At 39.0% G+C, this 18,703-nt stretch overlaps 1 protein-coding gene and 1 pseudogene across 2 annotated transcripts in view; one reads left to right on the forward strand and one right to left on the reverse strand.

Moving 5' to 3' along the window:
- The window catches only part of ASXL2 (ASXL transcriptional regulator 2), a 183,615-nt gene that overhangs the window by 81,437 nt on the left and 83,475 nt on the right, over positions 1-18,703 (reverse strand). The gene's annotated exons all lie outside the window — the stretch shown is intronic.
- LOC118841217 lies at positions 7,687-9,283 on the forward strand (annotated as a pseudogene).

Raw genomic sequence — 18,703 nt, forward strand, 5'->3', positions numbered from 1 at the left:
TCATTATTAATATAACAGATTCAGAAAGGAAGTCAATTTTCATAGCTGTATAGCTATATATGAGTATTATATGTAAAAAGGCTTTTTCCTACTTCCCAACATTTCCATAAAATTTTTCTGATGCCTACACAGTACCTAAAGACAAACCTACACAAAGCTATTTTTCTTAATATTAAGAAAAGCCCTAATTTGTTTGCTAATCTTCTTATTTCAACACAAATTTTTTTAAAAAAATTTACATGTACAAAGTATCACATTCTGTTATGTCAGCATACTGCTCCTTCTATTGTCTCCACTTATCTTCACTCTCTCCCTTCTCCTGGTTGCTTCTCTGATGCCTACGAACATGATCATGTCTCTCCCATCTTCAAAAAGCCCTCCTTTGATCTGTCCATCCTCACTAGCTATCATCCTAAACCTTTCTCTCCTCCCTTTTATGGCTAAATTACTTGAGAAAGCCATCTACAATAGGTACCTTCACTTCCCTTCCTCTCTCACTCCATTCTTAATTATACATTTTGGTTTCTAATTCCATCATTCAACCAAAACAGCTTTCTCCAACATTACCAATGACGTCTTACTTGCTGAATCTAATGGCCTTTTCTCAATCTTCATTTTTCTTAACCTTTCTGCAGCCCTGACAGTTGATTGGTTTTTACTTATTCTCATAAAATCCCATGGACTCAGTGAGCATCTCTACGCTGATGATTCTCAGTTCTACTTATCATTAACCTCATCTCCAGTCTCAGATTTCCAATGCCCTGACACCTCAAATTGGATGTCCCAGAGACACCTTACCTAACTCCCAAACATCCCAACATATCCAACAAACCTTCACCTCTTCCTATTCAGGATTATCACTATCTTCCCCATCACCCAGATACCAAACAAGGTACCATCCTCAACTCACTCTCACACCCACACCCAAACCCTCATTTCCAACATGTTCACAAGAAGTGATTTTATCTTCACAGCATCTCACATATAGTTCCCCCCTTCTCTCCTCTGACAGCCATCTCCCTGGTATATAGGTCCTCATCACCTTCTAGTTGGGTTTCCTTGCCTCAGGTTTCTCCTTTCTCCAGCCCATCTTCATTGAACCTGGACTAGTGCAACATCCTTCTGTGCTTGATCTCCCTGCCTCAAATTTTTCCCTATTCCAGTCCATCTCTGCTCAATGTGATTTTTCCAAAGCACAGCTCTGACCCTGTCATACCCTTCTTCCTCTCCTTCCTCCCCACCCGTATCACCTCCAGGCTCAAACATAAAATCCTGTTTGGTATTCTAAGCCCTTCATAACATGTCCCCACCCCACATTTTCAGTCTTATTAAAACTCACACTCATCCCCACCCCCCCATGCCAAGTACTCTGCATTTAAATGACACGGGCCTCCTTGCTATTCCTTGTACGAGACACTTTATCCCAGGTATTTTCATTAGCTGTCATTCATACCTGTCTCTACCGTGTTGGCTTCTTTCAAGTCTCAGCTAAAATCCCACTTTTTATAGGAAATCTTTCCTTGGCTGATTATCCCAAACTTATCCTGTATATAACTTTTCCATACATAATAGTTTGCATGTTATCTCCTCCACTACTCTATGAGCTCCTCAAAAGCAGGACTATCTTTTGCCATTCTTTGCAACCCAAGCACTTAATACAGTGTCTCACACAGAGTAGGTGTTTAATAAACATTTGCTGACAAAAATGTTCCAAAAATGTTTTAGTAAAGGAAACAGTTACCCATAGATGCATCAAGGAAGCTAAATAATTTTCCCACTGAACTTTATAAAGGCTACCAAAAAACTACTTTCTATGGCTATCAAGTTTTCTATTTAAATCTCCTCTTGGAAAATGTTTTTTGGCTGAGATAGAAGGTTATTCTTTCCCACTCTCCAAAATTAGTGCTAAGGAACTCTTGTTAAAGTGGTTTGCATCTGATTCAAGGTATGAACTGGCTGCTGAGTAATATCAAGAGAAGAAGAAAACTGCCATTTTCAAATTCTGAATATCTGTACAATTTCATGAAGGAGGATCCCTAAATTTTTATAGCATAATGAAAAGAAATTTACAGTGTGATGCCCTGGGTTGAAATCTTGTTCTGATATCTTACTCAGTGATCTTTAGCAAGTGACTTAACTTTATTGGCTTCAGTTTCCTTGTCAGAAGATTGAATTAAATGACCTATGAGGTCTCTTTAAGTTCTAAAACCCTATAATTCCATATTTGGGTTCTGGTAGAGAAACCCTTGCAAATAGATGAGGTATGACAATAACAATGGATTGCATTTATATAAAGGACTTCAATTAAAAAGCACTGGGAATACATATGCTCATTCGATTTTTACAACACTGTCACATAGCTATTTTAATTATTATTGTTCCCATTTTACTGAAAACAGAGGCTGTGAGAAACTCAATGACTTGCAAAGATCACGTGACACATAACAGACAGAGGCAAGGCTCGAAGCCAAGTCTTCTAATCCAAGTTCACAGCACTCTGAATCCCAACCCTGGGTGCCTGCCCACAACCATCTCTCTTGAGATTCTGCCATTTGTGCTCAGGAGAAGAGAGCGAGGGAAAACAAATGAGAAACCTGAAGTCCAAAGTAGCCAGTCATACCAATAGCAAAAAAAAAAAAAAAAAAAAAAAAAAAAGCCATTTTGTTCCCAATAAGAATATCATATGCTGCTACTACTATTTATTAAAACTTTTCTTCTGAAAGGTTACAGGAAAAAATACTTACTAGAAAAGGGAAACTAACGGCAGATGAGGAAAGCAGCTCTCAAAAATTTTTGACCACAATCTGTTTTTAATCTGTCCAAAAACATCTCAACTTTTAGGAAAAGTGGGGTGCTTTCCAAAAGAATATTCTAATGAAGGCAACAAAAATATCAGAACTGTTGGTTGGCACTTGTTTCCCTTGCAGTTTGATAAATGCCTTTTAAAAATAATGTTTAGTAATACTGAGGGGCAGCTACTACAGTGAAGTGGATAGAGAACTGGGCCTGGAGTCAGGAAAACTCATCTTCCTGAGATCAAATCTGTCCTTACATTTACTGGCTGTGTGACCCTGGACAAGTCACTTAACCCTGTTTGCCTCAGTTCCACATTTACAAAATGAGTTGGAGGAGGAAATGGCAAACCACTCCAGTATCTTTGCCAAAAAAACAAACAAATGTGGACACAAAGAGTCGACACAATGGAAACTACTGAATGAACAACAACAATACCAAGTGTGCCTTATACGTGGCAGTGACTTGTTACTCATCAAGTCAAGGGATACAAAAGAGAAAATCTGATTTGGGAAGTAAATAGCTACTTAAGAAGTTAGTACCTAAGAAAGAGATTTGGGCATCTGGACAACTGCTTAAGATAGAACAAATTGATCATCACAGCATGTTCAGGGCTTCTTAAACTTTTTCCACTCATGACCCCTTCAGTCAAGACCCACAGTTTGAGATAGAAATAATGAAATAGAAGTTTGAGAAACAAACAAAAATTCTCACATTCCACAGAAGCCTTTCCTGATCCTACTTAAATTCTAATGCCTTAACTCTGCTGATTTCTCTCCAACTTATCCTGTCTATACCTTGCTTGCATGTTTTCTCCCCCATTACACTGAGAGCTTGAGGGTAATGACTATGTTCTGCCTTTTTTGGTAACCCCAACATTTAGCACAGTGTCCAGCACATAGTAGGCACTTATTAAATGCTTACTGATTGAATAGTAAAAATGGTACTTCAATTATTAAAACATTTTCTAGATCTCTCTCTCTGCCAAAGCAGAGAAGCTAATAATTTCTTGACTTGCCTTCATAAAAATTTAATCCTTCAAAAGGAGAGAAAGTATGAGGGAAAATTCTCAACCAGATCTGATTCTGACTATTGGGGAATTGGATGCTGGAATGACAATGATGAGAACCTTAGGGGGACAATGCCCATCCCCATCTAGAGTTCGTGATAAAAAACAAAGTCAGGTATAGTCTAACATGCACCTGTGGTTTTGAAAATGCAGTTATCAAAGAGTTTGGAGCAGAAGTTTTAAATCTGGGTTCCATAGACCCCCACCCCGGGGTGGGGGGAGACTATGAACTTGGATGGACCCCCTCCCCCAAATTATATCATTATTTTCACTAACCTCTAACTAATATAACATTTTCTTTCATTGTGAACTTACGAAAAACAGATAGATGACAACATCATTTTGAAAAGGGGTCTCTATGCCTCACCAACAAAAAGAGTCCATCACACACACACACACACACACACACACACACACACACACACACACAAACAGTTAAGAACCTCTGGTTTAAAAGAAAGATGAGTAGGATGCTGTAGTGAAAAAAATCATTTAAAAGAGAAGCTGGCATAGGAAAGATAAGAAATCTTTAAAAATGAAATCTTAAGACAAAAAGGGAAAGCATCCCAATGAAGAGGGAAATTAGGTGCTCACCCATCTCCCTATGTTTTGAATACTTAAAGCATTTATAGCCTTTATGACACAATTTAGTTCTTAATTATGTGTCAGTCTTATCTCATCAAATGGACCGAAATGATGTAGACTAGATATATCTGACTGACATCATTATTATAAAAATAATAAGCAAAATCATAAGAGTACATAATCTTTTGAAAGGAAAAAGTAAGGAAAGAGAAGAACAGAGGTTTCAGAACTTGGCCTGGGAGAATTCATTGTTACAGTGCAGTTAAGGATGGAGAGTCAGAACAGAACAAAAGGGTGCAATATTACGGAAAGAGAATTTCCAGAAGGTAAGTCAATGGAAAACAAAAAGTCTCTCAAGCAGTAACCAAAAACAGCAAGTTCTCAGGATAGGCTAGGTCCACATTATGGTACTTCTAGTAAAACTACCCTAACAGCAGAAACACAAAGAGTAAGGCATAGAGACAATACAAATTAGACACTGGACATAATTGTATTACTTTTTGGAAAGGAAGTCAAAAGAGATAAGGGGCATTTATTAAGTGCTTACTATGAAAAAGCTTAGTCCCTGCCCTCCAGCTTATATTCTAAAGGGAGAGACAATGTCAGATCATAAGATAAATAGAACATATGGAAATTAATCTTAGAGACTATGGTACTAGTAGCTGGTAAGGAGCAGGGAAGGCCTTTTAGAGAAGGCAGTGCTTAAGCTAAGCCTAAAAGAAGTCCAGAGATTCTTCTAGGGATTGGAGGTTGGGAGAAAAAGCATTCCAGTAATAGGGGACAGCCAGTGCAAAGGCATGAAGTCCAGAGGTAGAGTAGAGTTGGCAACGTAGGGAAAGGGTCAAGCTGGGGAAGAGATGTAAACTCCTGGCAACGGACTTTATAAATGATCCTGGAGGTAACAGGGAGCCATTATACCAGTAGATAGGGAGAATAAGTAGATAGGGATTAAAAAGAGAGTAGACATGAAGGTAAAGGCAATCTGTTGGAGAAGACAGAAAAGGATGGGATTGAGGGTATGTGTACAGGGGTTGATCAATCCCCTTATCTGTCATGAAGACAAGGGCTATCTCTTCATGTGAGGGCAGAGTAAAAGAGGAGACAGGGAAATATAGCTGAATGATTTGAAATAAAGAAGAGCTCTTGATGAACAGCCTCAATTTTTTCAGTGAAGTATGAAGTCCTCAAAAGAAAAAGCAGGAAGAAGTTTGAGGAGAGAAGAAAAGATTTCAAACAGCTATGAAATAGGGAATCAGTTATGGAGTATCAGGATTACTTGCTGTTGTGAAGGCTCAACTGAGATAAGCTAATAAGCATACTTATCTAACACTTGCATTACAATAACTGACATTAACAATGCTGTGGTAGTATTATTATCCTCATTTTATAAATAAGGGTTACTTTTGAAGGGTCACATAGCTAGTAAGCATCTTGAGACAAGACTGGAAGTACTAGTGACTGTGGAGGACAGGCTAACTGGCAGAAGAAACTAGAAATGAAAGGGGGTTTTGGTATGAGAGAAGAGGAATGTGGAATTAAAGATAACTGATACTTACATAAAACTTTTCAGTTTATATAGCACTTTAAAAGTAGTATCAGTGATGTTGCTATGTCTTGTTATAAAGTGGTTGAGAGAGACCAAGGTGGTATATGACTGACGAAGAATAGAAAAAAGATATGATTATTAAGTCACAGAACCATTTTAGGATCAAAGACAGAAGCAGAAAAGGGACCTTAGAGATTCTAGCTCAACCTCTTGCATTTTACAAATGAGGAAACTAAGATCAGAAAAATCAAGTGAATTGCCCATGGTGACTCAAGAAATAAGAAATCAAGTAAGCATTCTAATTCAATTCCTCTGACTCTAAATCCAGAGCTTTTTCCATATAGACCTGTTGATGTGAAAGGTGAGTAGAAGGAGGAGAAAGGGGAAGGGAGGGAAACCTAAGCATTGAATTTGAAAAACAAAACTGAGTCAAATGATGAAGTCACCATTCAATTATTTAAAAAGACTGTACAAAATTCCAAATTTTAAGACATTTCCTGGTAGGAATTTATATCCATGTCTATATATCTAGATTTATATTTGACTTTTGCAGACATTTATGATTTTGATTTGGTCCAAAGCTTCAAATAGGGTTTAGGAATATCACTTCAGGCTGCTAAAGTCTTTCTGGAAGCAGTTCTATCCATCTGAGACTTTTGCCACTGAAATGATGCCAGCTATATATGAAAGTTCTCATATTTAAACTTATAATGTATTTTTCTGCCACTTTGTTGATACTTCAATGGATGTCATCTCATTGGACAGATGACTCCTGTAATGATGAAGATTCAACTCACAGAAACCTCATCCTATACAGCTGAATATCCCCTTAAATCCTCCACTAGCATCTTCATTCTCTTCCCCACCCTCACCTCCCAGTGCTTGGGGTAAGAGTCTAGATTGCTGTATTGCTTTATAAATTTATTAAATCACAAATTGTATTTCATTATTATGCTGGACAAGAATTGTTGCAGAGAAGGCAAAGATGATAATGATCTGTACCATCAGAGGGAGAATTTGTGTGGAAGAGATCACTTGAAGAGATGATCCTTTGGCATAATTATTCTAATATTCAGCAATATTATTGATAGGAAACCACCACGTAAATACTTTGAAATGTACCATAAATTTTCACGTTCAAGGGTAAAAGTAGGGCACCCTGAAAACATTGTCTGGTTCTGCTGTTCAGTATCCCCATCTGTGAAATGGAGCCGATAATAGCATCTACTTCACAGGGTTGTTGTGGGGAACAAATAAGATAAAATACGGGTGGGTGGGGCAAAAAGTGACAAACCTGGCCCTTAGAGGGTGGGGACAAACATGTTACATATGCAAAGCGCTTTGCAAACCTTAATGCCACTATATAAATGCTAGTTATTAATATTCTGCTAGAAAGCCAAATTGAGAGTTCTCAAGGAATCTTTGCTCATATAGATGAAGCATCATTAAAAAAGAGAAAGATAAAAAAAAAGAGAAAGATAAAAAATAACTATAGAGGAACAAGAGAGGGAAAGTACCAGCTTTAATGAAGGAGTAATTTTGTTACCCAGGTAACCATATCTAGAATAGAAGGTGAGAAAGAAATGTCTTAAGCAGACCAAGGGAAAGGAGCCATGTGCCATTTTCAACAATAGGAGATATAGGGAAAAGGCCTTCTTTTAGGCCTTACCTAAAACCAGCTATTTATTGTGAGATGGCTAGTAGTGACGAAACTGTCAATATGCAAGGAGAAAGTGACACCAAAGTTCCTCTACCTTTCCTAAAAATTTCTTTAAAAGATGAGGTGAAATCAATATGTATTTTTATTAATCATTTTAATAAAAGTATAATATTTGTAGAAAAGTCATATTAACTGAATAGATATTTTATCTCTCACAGCTATCAGTAACTTATGCCTGGGACTGCAGAGACTGCACCATCAGAAACATATCTAACCATCCATCAGGCGACAGTCCAATTTCAGACATATTTCTTAGAAACAACAAGAGGACAGGCCATGTAAATTCAATTTGATCAAGTTAACAGCAACCTTACAAGTTTTGTAAAGACTTACATATGTGTAGAGGAGTGACAGATGGCTAGTTACCTGTGTTGAAACTACAAATATAAGCTGATGCCATTAAAAATTCAACATGGCACAAGGCACTAGGACACAAAGAAAAAAATTTGTCATAACATCTACCCTGAATGAGCTTTAAATCTAGAAAGGGGAGGTTAGGCTGTGGCGCAGGCTGTCAGGAGGGCAAACGGGCAGGTGTTGCTGCCCCACTGTGCTGCGGCTGCCATGGTCTGTGCATCCCCTGGCCCTCCGCAAGGGTTGGTTCTGGGAGATGTGTAGCCTGGTGCCGGGCCAAGTCATCTTCCTGTAGGTGGACAAGCTGCTCCACCACCAGTGCTCCCGCTACCAGAGATCCTGGTCTTCCACAGACCTACAGTAACATCCTGGTGCTGGATGGAGTCATTCATTGCATAGAGAGGGATGAATTCTCATACCAGGAGGTGACTGCCAACCTGCCCCTCTGCAGTCAGCCCAGCCCACGAAAGGTGCTAATCACTGGTGGTGGGGATAGAGGAGACCTTCGGGAAGCGGTGAAGCATCTGTCTGTGGAGTCTGTGGTCCAGTATGAGATTGACAAGGATGTGATCCAGGTCTCTAAGAAATACGTGTCAGGCATGGCCATGGGCTACTCCAACCCAAAGCTTACCTTGCACGTTCGAGATGGATTTGAATTCATGCAGCAGAACCAGAGGGCCACGTGTGATCTTGAGGCCGCAGGTTCTCCACCCCTGGATGAGGATATGATGCACTACTGGAGGATTACTTGTATTGATGAGATTACAGAGCTATTAAAGTGTTAATGTATTATTACTTCAAAATTCAATACTTCAAGAATCTGTAATTTCATCCACATGGATACTCTCTTGACTCTTCAAGTTTCTGTGACTGAAAAATTCATCAATGTCATCATTACTGACTCCTCAGACCCCATGGGTCCTGCCAAGAGTTTGTTTGGTGAGTGCCAATGGTTGCATCTGGACTTCATCAAGGAAATGCGTCACTTCTGCTTCCTGTTATGGAATATGCCTACTGCGCCATCCCCACTTACCCCAGAGGCCAGACTGGCTTCATGCTCTGCAGCAAGATCCTGAGCACTAACTTCCGGGTATCAGTGCAGCAGCTGACCCGGGAGCAGGTAGAGAAAATGAACCTCAAATACTACAATTCAGACATCCACTGCACAGCCTTTGTGCTGCCTGAGTTTGCCCACAAGGCCCTGAGTGATGTGTGAGACTAGTATGCCTACCTCGTCCTCTCCCAGGGACTTCAAGCCATAAGTGCCAATTCCAGGATGCCCCTCTTCCTGCTCTGAGGGTATTGACTGGCACTCAGTACCCCCTCCCGACTGAGGACCTGCCCCTAGCCAGCCATCCTGTCCATTGACCAAGTGTTACCGAATCCAGGACATGATCGAGGGGCTCCCTGTGCTGTGCTCTGCTGGGCAGGTGGGAAGACACTATAAGATGTCTGTTTGTCTGTCTCCGTCTCTGTCCGGTCTGGTCAATTAGCATCTCTTAACATTGATCATCTGTGTACAGAATGATCCTTCTCAGCTCTAACAAGCCCCTTTACCAAACAGTGTATTTATTAAAAAAAAAAAAACAAACAAACTACAAGGGGTGAAAATATAAACAAATAACTATCAGATAAATTAAAATAAATATAGAAAGAGATTCAAAGGAAGTACTATGAGAAATCTGAGGAAAGAGAAATTACTCTGGAAAACATTTCATGAAGGAAACTGCTGAACAAGAACCTGAAGAAAGAATGGATTTCAGCAGATGACAGGAGCAAGGCAGGAATTCATTTTAGGGATGAAGGATGATGATGTAAGATCAGAGAGGGCAGGAAGAAAGATGGTAATTCAGGTTAGCTAAAATATAGGAAAATGTGAAGAGATATAGTATGAAATAAGGCTAGATTATAAATACCCTTTAATGCCATGTTGAGAAATTTGTACAACATTTGGTAAGCTGTTGGTAATAAGTGAAAAGTTATTTCTGGCAAAGGACTAACACGATCAGACTGATGCATTATGAAGATCAGTTTGGGAGAACTGTGATGCACACACTGGAATGGGCAGAAAGTAGAAACAGACTATTTGTGTGGTTCTTACATCTGGGGCAGCTAGGTGGTACAGCAAGTAGAGCACCGGCCCCGGAGTCAGGAGAACCACACTAACCGTGTGACCTTGGGAAAGCCACTTAACCCCAATTGCCTTGCCTTCCCCCTCCAAAAAAAAAAGTTTATCATGTCAACCCAGGCAGTCAGTCAATAAATATTTATTAAGCACCAACAATGTCAGGCATTGTGCTAAGTACTTGGGATATAAAGAAAGGTAAAGAAAGTCCCTCCTCTCAAAAAGTGAACAGTTCAATGGAGGACCCAACAATTTGGAAATAAACAACAGAGAACAGGCACTAGAATTAAGGGTGACTGGGGAAGGCTTCCTGCAGAAGATGGAATTTTTAGCTAAGATTGGAAGGAAGCCAGAGAAACTAGAAGGCAGAGATAAGGAGACATAGCATTCTAGGCTGGGGGCGGGGGAAGGGAGGGGGGCGCGCAGAGATCTCAGACAGTGAAAATACCCAGTCCACTGATGACGTGTCTTTTCATGGAACATCAAGAGATCCAAGATCACTAGATCACTTGGGGGTGAGGATAGAGAACGTAAGACAAGACTGGAAAGTTGGAAGGGGGCAGGGAGGTAAAGTAGGTAATGAAGAGTTTTAAATGTCAAACAGGACACATATTAGAATCTGAACTAGGACAGCAGTGGTGGAAGTACTTAAATCTACTGGACTATGACACAATAAAATATGGCCAAAGAAATACTGTTCATGAGTGTATCTTAGATTCCACAAACTTCTCAAGCAAGAGCTCTTTCCTTTAAAAAAAAAAAATCAAGGCTCAGTGTGTACTCTGAACCAGCCATCTTTATCACAATATTGGAAATGGCACACTTCAAATTCTGCCTCATATCCATCAATGCTTTGATTTTTCCCATCAAAAGAATATAAACTCCTTTAAAGCAGGCTTTGTTTCCTATTTGTTCCAGTATCCTTACTGCCTAGAAACACTGCCTTGCACATATACATATATTAGGTAGATAATGTTTGTTAAACCAAGTCTTTCATTTTCATCAATGTACTCTGAACAACACAAGGATGAAACACTATCTTCTCTTTAACAGGGACCTGATGCACTTGGGATGAAGATTATGTTTCAATCTTTTTTGGACATGACAAATGTGAGAGTTTATTTCTCTAGACAAACTATATTTTTCTACAAGAGCTTTGCTGTTCTTTTTAATTAGGGGAAAGGGAAGAAGAAAAACGAGGAGAGATTTCAGTGGATGGGGGCAGGGAGTTTAAAAAAAATTATAATTAAAAATTTTAGAAATGTTAAAATATTGAAAACATTATTGTTCCCCTCCCAAGTGCTTTCTTGCAGAATCCCTGGCTTCCTTTAGTCAGCTCAAAAATTGAGGCCACATTCTACTTTCCTCTCTAACATTACTTCTATCTACTATGTACTTATCTTATATGTAGGAATTTATAGATATATTGTCTTCCCCATTAGAATGAAAACTTCCTGAGGGCAAGAACTGTTTTTGCTCTAGTACAATTTTTGTAAATCTCTCTGAAAGCTAGTCTAACATGAACACTAGAGACATATAATGTATAGGATTGAGATCTGAGTAGGAGTTCATCAATTTTCAGGGCAATAAGGTAATATTAAATATCAAGATAATTTATTACTTTGGCTTTCTTTCTCATTCCGAACCTTGATTATTACTTTTAACTTTATTCTTATTATTAGCTTGAATCATTTTTTTTCCACTCTCTTTTTACCATATGTAACATGGCAATGGCCAATTCTAAATAACCTTCAAATCACATCTTTTTAAGGGCACAAAAGAAGATTTATTATGCTAATTATGCTAACCTGTCATTAAAAATTTAAGTTTGTTAAAAACTTCTGCTTTCAACATCAAGTTATTAATTTAACATGACAAAAAATAACATCCGTAGCCTTCCCTTTGAATTCTTTACTCAAATCGCATAATTCTTACACTCTGCACCAGATCCCATTCTCTTCAGTTTCTAAGTTTGTTCCCTCCATTAGATCCTCTTTCATCTTCCATCATTCTTTATCAAATGACTACTTCCTTATCACCTTCGAACATGCCCAAGTCACCCTAAGTCTTAATTTTTTGTTAAATTCTCTATCGTTTCTCCCAAATTTAATTTTTTTTGTTTTTGTTTTTTTTCTTTTTGCAGGGGGGAAGGCAGGGCAATTGGGGTTAAGTGACTTGCCCAAGGTCACACAACTAGTAAATGTGTCAAGTGTTTGAGGCCATATTTGAACTCAGGTACTCCTGACTCCAGGGCCAGTATTCTACTCACTGCGCCACCTAGCTGCCCCCCAAATTTAATTTTTAAAAAATCCTGTATCTTCCTACAGCCAAATTCCTAGGAAGGATGGTCTACATAGAGTTGCCTCCATTTTCTCATCTTCCAAGCCCAGGCTTTCTCTCCAAAAGTATGGCAGTCAATCCTAACTAACATCAAGTCTGAAAGGAAGGCTAGAAGAAAGAACAAACAAAAAAAGAATCCCATCATAAAAAAACTATTATTTAGCAGGGAAGCTCAAGGCACAAACAAACCCTCAGAAGAAAGTGACTTCAAAATTTCTATAAGCAAAGCCTCAGAATAAAATATAGCTTGGGCAAAAACTGAATTAGAACTTCTAGAAGAGTTTAAAAGGATAGTTTTTTAAAAATGTTATTTAACTAAGGAAATATCGAAAAATAAGTGAGAGCTATAAAAGAAAATATTGGAAAGGCAATTAACAGCTTGGCACAAGAAGTACGAAACCTTGCCCAAGTAACAAATCCCCTAAAAACACAAATGGACCACAGAGAAGTCAATAAAAGTCCATGAGGCAAAAAGAAATAAGAAAACAAAGTCAAAAACAAGAAAATATATGGTTATCTCATAACAAAAACAGCTAACGTGTGCACGCGCACGTGTGTGTGTGTGTGTGTGTGTGTAAAATCACTGGGCTACCTGAACACCATGACTTAAAAAAGAGCCTATATAATTTCTCAAGAAATCTTAAAACTGATAGATCTCTTAGTGAAAAAAGAATTTTCTGGAAGAAACCCCAAAATGAAAACTCCCAGTGACATCATAGCCAAAATTCAGAGCTTCCAAGTCAAAGAAAAAATGCTGCAAAAGCCAAGAATTCAAGTACTGAAGAGCCACAATCATAATCACATGATTTAGCAGCCATCAATATAAAGGAGCAGAGAATTTGGAAAACAATAATACAGAAGGCCAAGGATAGTTTACAGCCTAGAATAACTTACCCAGGGAAACGGAATATAATGCTACACGAGAAAAAATGGACCTTTAATGATAAAAGACTTCCAAGCATTCCTGATGAAAAAAATTAGATTAGACAAAGCCTGGGAGTGGTTTTATTATGTCTTCATGATCTTAAGAGAATGAAATAAGAGGGGAAGAAGAATATGGAGAATGGCGAGAGGTTAGAGAAAATTATCTCACAACATCAGGGTGCACAAATAGACATCTAAATAGACAAGGAAGAGTGGGTAGGCAGAAGCAACTGACACTTCAATTCCACTCATCTGAACTGCTTAAAGGAAAGAAGAAAACGAATACAGAGTTGTATATAGAAATATATTTACCCACTCACACAGGAAGCAAAACAGAGAAGGGAAGAGGAAGAATTAGAAGCTAGATCAAGGAAAGGATTGGTCCTAAGCATAGTGAACTCTTAAGGATATACAAAAATATTGATGTATTTTTTGAGGTGGCAAAGAACGTGAATCTGAGGGGGTACCCATAAACTGAAGAATGGATGAACAAGTTATGGTATATAAATGTGATGAAATACTATCGTGCTATGAGAAATAATGGAGAGGATATAATGCTGAGTGAGCAGAGCAGAACTAGGAGAACATTATACACAACCACAGATATATTGATTCTGTGATGACTAACCTTGATAGACTTCACTCTTCTCAGCAATACAAGGTTCAAAGACAACTCCAAAGGACTCATGATGGGGAGAGCTGTCTACACCAGAGTCTGAATGCAGATTGAGGCAAACTGTTTTTTTCCTTTTATTTTTTTTTCTCTTTTGTTTTTGTTTTGTCTTGTTTTTTGGTTTTGTTTCTTCTTTCTCATGATTCATTCCATTGGTCATAATTCTTTACAACTTGACTATTGTGTAAATAAGTTCAACGTTAAGTTATATGTGGAAGATATACTGGATTCCATGCCATCTTGGGGGTGGGGGGGAAGAAACTCTGGAACTCAAAATCATGTGGAACTGAGTGTTATAAACTAAAAATAAAAAATCTTATTTTTTTTAAAAAAAGAAAGAATGGAGAGGGTTTCAGAGAAACCACGAAAAACTTGTATATACTGATGCAGAGTGAAGTGAACAGAACCAAGAGAATAACTTATACAATAATAACAACATGGTAAAGGCAAACCACTTTGAAAGAAATAGCAACTTTGATCAGAGTAATGACCAAGCAAAAAAAAATCCAGTGGACTAATGATGAAACATCCTACCTACCCCTGATAGAGAGGTGCATAATGAGACAAATTTTTCTGGTGAAAATCTGTTTTGACAGACTATACATGTTTGTAATGGGGTTTTACTTTTCTTTTGTTCTTAACTGGGAGAGGAGGGTTAGGGTGGTAGGGTGAGAATTTTTGTTATTTAGAAAAAAGTTTTTTTTAGTTTTTTTTTTTTAAAGTTACAGAGCACCTAGGTGCTACTGAGGAGTCCAAGTCACTCAACACAGATGAACTCATCCTTGGAAAAGCTGAAAGATATGACTAAGGCAGTATCAGTCATGTCTGAAACATTATGGAAAATTATTACACATTGTAAGAAATGGAAGGAGGAGTTTTTGTTTCCACAGAACTGAAGGTATACTTCCTCCTCCTCCTCTCCACCCTAGCTTTAGCATAAATCAGGCCTCAAGGCCAGTCAGGTGAGGGTTGGAGGCTTATAAGAATGCTTTTTGAGAAGGCAGTCAGAGGAACCACGTTGAACCAGTTCAGGCTTATCTAGGGTCTGGCCTTGGTCAAAAGTCCAGGCCTACTGATTTGCATATGTTAAGGAGGGAACTCAGGGGAGTAAGGAATGTAGATGTCCTAAACTCAGAAAAGTCCAGGCCTACTGATTTGCATATGTTAAAAAGGGAAAGTAGGGGAAGAAAAAGAATATTGTTTAATCCTAAATTAAGACAAGGAAAATCTAATTAACTTCACTTTTGCTTCTGTATCCTTATTATCCTACCTGTATAAACTGTATAACCTAGGAAAACTATGTAAAAAAACAAAGATTGTAAACTAACCATAACTCTAGCAGGAGTGGAGGAAATGGTTACCCCTGCTCCTGAAGCTGTATCAGTGTGAATGTTCCTGCGAGCACTACACCCACTCTCGTGAGAAGTGTAATAAACACCTTCCTCTGCCCACTCTGGTCCTGAGTTCTTTGGGTGAGAAGGGGGCATATCACATGGACCTCCCTAAGGTCAAGAGAAGGGAAGCAATGGGCAGCGGCAGCTCATCCCAGGCTTACTTCTGGATCTAACCTTGGGGTGTCCTGTGATCCCCACTGTGGTGTTAAGAGGGCTACCACTCTGGGTTCCCTTGGGAGACCTTGTGGTTTGCACAGCCTTCTTAAGGGGACATCACTTGGGTCTTCCGGCCCTGTCTTGGGAGCCTTGTGATTTTACCGCCGTTCAAAGGGGCCATCACTTGGGTCCTCCTAGAGTCTGCCCCTAGGAAACCCTGTGATCCCTGCAGAATTAAGGGGGGCTACCACCTGGTCTTCCTCTGGGGAGTCCTGTGGTCTGCACGGCCTTCCTTAGGGGTCATCATCTGGCTCTTTCTCAGGGTCCAACCCTAGGAAATCCTGTGATTTCCCCACAACCATTCAAAGGAGCCATCACTCGGGTCCTCCTAGGGTCTGACCCTAGGAAGCTCTGTGATCCCCGCAGATTAAGAGGCGGTGCTAACTTGGCCTTCCCCTGGGAGTCCTGTGGTCTGCACAGCCTTCTTAGGGATTATCATGGGTTTCTTCTTCAGGACTTTGGCCCTGCCTAGGAAGTTCAGTGATCTCCAAAGCCACATGTTCTCACAATTTGGGGAAGTCCAGTGATCCCCAAAACCCCGTTTCTCACACACATGATTACAGAAAAGGAAATATAAAAATTTTTAAAAGAGAGAAGAGAGATAAAGGAGTAGACAAACTATAATCTAGTGAGGTTGACTTTGATTATTGGCAAAATTATAGAACATATTATTAAGGAATGATTAGTGAACATCTAGACAAAGAACAGCACGCTAATCAAAAACGTCAGGGCCAGTATTACTTCAAGAAGAATAAGCTGTGCCAGACAAACTTTATATCCCTTTTTGAATAGCATTACAAAATTGATAGACCTGTAGAATAGTTTACCTAGATCTCTGAAAGAACTGTTATAATAAAGTTTTTCATACTACCTTTATGGAAAAGAAAGTATTACGGACTAGACAACAATTCAATTGGATGGATTAATAACTGAACAGCCAAATTCTAAAAAACAATGATTAAATGTTTAACGTAAGCTTGAGTGGGATGGTGAATCCCTCTCATGGAATCAGCATGGCTCACGGCTTCTGATTGACAGCTAGGCCTAACTCTCGGGGGATTTACTAAGAAATCGCCTGACCTACAGGAATCTGGAACTCAGAGAAGCTGGACCCACTTCCTCCCCACTACCACCTCAAAACGAGCCTCGCCAAATAAGGATATAGGTGGTCTTAAGAATTGTGATTGGCTCAATTAGTGTTTCCTTATCCCTTGTACCTGGCTTAGATTTCTCCTGAGACTGTGAGCCTGGACTTCACCAATGAGAGTAAAAGCCCAGTGGTGATGTGGGGGGTTGTTTACCTTAGGATATAAAGCTCAAGTTCTGCCCTCTGGACCCCACCTCTCCCTACCCAATATCTACCGGTTGAGACCACCCTTTTCCACGGGAGTGTAATAAAAAAATTATTTTCTACCTTCTACTTGAGTAGCCTCTAAGTTTAATTTTGGGGGTTCAGTTTTTGTCCCATATAAGCTTAAAAGGTCTTCAGTAGGAAAATCCTTCCTTGATCCTGTGTTATTTAATACTCTTATCAATTACTTAAGTAAAGGCACCAATTGTATTCATGTCAAATTCAAAGATGACCAAAGCTCAGAGGAACTGTTAGATGTCAGAGTCAGGATCAAAAAACATCTTCACAACTATAACACTGGGCCAGATTCAGTAAGACGAATTTTAGTATTAATAATCATAAAGTCTTACACTTGGTTTCAGAAATTAATTTCACAAGTACAGGATAGGAGTGACAGGCCTAGAGAACAATTTATTTATACAAAACCTAAGGATTTGTTATGGTAATTAAGGTGAGACTTTTTTACTGTTTTTTCTTTTGGAATGCTGAGGTAATCAAGTACCTTTAATGAGTCTTGCCTTTCAAATGTAATGGCAAAGTGAACTTTTTGTCGTCTTTGTTTTGGAGTGCTTCTCAGCACTAAGGAATCTTTGATTGATTGATGACCTGCTTACTGCAAGGAAAGGCCTAGTTCACATGAGTTTGAGTGGAATGCTTGCGATACCCTTTGACCCTGAGGTGCCCTTTGTCCCTGAGACATGTATATAAGATCTAAGGTTGGCATTTTGCCTTTGGGGGCACACTCTTTGAAAAGAGTGTTGGTAACAAGATTCTGGGTAGCAACTGAAAGAACACAGTCCCCCACTCCATGGCTTTGAAAAACCCAGATGTTGGTGCTTCTCTCTCTGGTAATTATTTTATGTATTGCTATGGATAGGCTGGTTTGTGTTATTTGATCTGTTTACATTTTCTGTTTGTAATTTCTGTTTGTATTTGCTCTGAAGTTCAAGGTGCTGGCTTTTCCCCCTGAACTAAGTGAATGATATATATATTTAATTAAAGTGAGAATGTTAACCCCTTAAAGTTGCTTTCCTTAGAAAAGAAGATCAAAGAATCTGTGCTGGCAGCCCTTCTGTGTGCTGGTGTTGTTGGTCTTTTACCTCTACAGCAGCTGCTAGCAACATTGTTGTTACAGGATTTTAAGGTACTAAAAGATCACTGAGTCACCAATGCAATATGACAACTAAAAAAGCTTATTTTAACCTTCCATGATACTGAGAAGCCAAACATTAGAGAATGAGAAAGTGATAGGCTCATTGTATTTTATTCTAGTGAGAACATATCTGGAAAACCACATTCAGAGCAGGGAGCCATGTTTTTTGTTTGTTTTTTTTGTTTTGGTTTGGTTTTTTTTAGGGAGCCATGTTTTATGAAGGACACTGATAAGCTAGGAAGTACCCAAAGAAGGACAATAAGGTTAGTGAAGGATCTTGAGTTCATACCATATGAAGATAGCTTAAAGGAATTGGGGGTGGATAGCCAGGTGAAAAGATGGCTTTCAAAACATCTGACAATTATCTTCAAATATCTGAAAGCCTGCCATGTGAAAGAGGATTAAGATTTGTTTGGTCTTGCTTCAATAGGACAAGCTAGAAGTAATAAAGGTGGAGAGG

The sequence above is a fragment of the Trichosurus vulpecula genome, chromosome 3, assembly GCF_011100635.1.
Source record: "Trichosurus vulpecula isolate mTriVul1 chromosome 3, mTriVul1.pri, whole genome shotgun sequence".
NCBI classification, from domain to species: Eukaryota; Metazoa; Chordata; class Mammalia; order Diprotodontia; family Phalangeridae; genus Trichosurus; species Trichosurus vulpecula.